We start from the raw sequence: 1,025 nt of genomic DNA, 5'->3' as shown, positions 1-1,025 counted from the left end.
AGACTCTGCTAGAATTTGCCATTTCACTACGCGTAAAAGTAGGAATAGGCTGGGAGGGAAGGTATGCCAGTTGTAAGGTTATACAGTAACGGAAGGAGAACAGAGTAGGGGTAGAGTCTGACAGCACAGAAGTTTGTAGGTTGGGAGGGTCTGTGACTTTTCAACAACAAAAAATAAAAAAGAAAGGATGTGAATTACTATGTTAGGTCGCCCACACACACGTTGGGCGTGGAGCGAGAGGCCGAATTACCGCTTTAGCACATCACGGCGTACTGTTAAACGTGCCCACCGCCGCTTCCAACATGTGGTCAATGTCGTAACGCCCTTCCTGCCACATGACGGAGAGCATCGACTTGAGCCCCTGATGTGACACCTCGTTGATCGTGCGTGTTCTTTTCTGGGGCCTCGGTTGAACACGTGGGCATCGGCTTTCTGGCTGTCTCGGTCGACGACCACTGTTACTGCTAGAATGCCCCAGAGGTCAAGAGGGAAGACTTGGTTCGAATCCCGAGCGCTCGGGAGTTTTATGGCAGGAGTGGGACTCGAACCACAGTGTTCTAGGTCGTCGCAGATATTTTGTTCGGGACCCACGCCACTGTGGGTTGGATCGGTGGCGAAAAATACATCCGGAGCCTTCCGCGTGACGGCTCAATCATTGCTCTGATAAGGCACTTGACCACTGGGCACGTCGTCGGCCCGCGGGGTGGTTATAAAGTCTGAGGCACTACTCATGGCCTAAGCTGACCTGCTGTTTTTTGGCAAAAATATTAAACAATAATCCCGTTCACGGTACCGGGGCCCGGGCGGTGCCTTTTCAACTAGGCCCGGGCTGCGGCCACCGCATCACTTGCCGTTTGACGGCTCAACCAATGAGTTAATTGTTGGCATCGGGGTTGCTCTGCCGGGTTGCTCATGCGTGTGAATGCCGTCAAATCTTAGTTGTCGTGGCGCGCGCGAACGGGATCGTCATGTCTACATCCGACGTCGGTCCTTAGTGGTCCCAGAGTTGGTACTTCACATGACAC

This window comes from Gregarina niphandrodes (genome assembly GCF_000223845.1).
Source record: "Gregarina niphandrodes unplaced genomic scaffold scaffold00085, whole genome shotgun sequence".
NCBI lineage: Eukaryota > Apicomplexa > Conoidasida > Eugregarinorida > Gregarinidae > Gregarina > Gregarina niphandrodes.
This window is presented reverse-complemented; position numbering follows the sequence as displayed.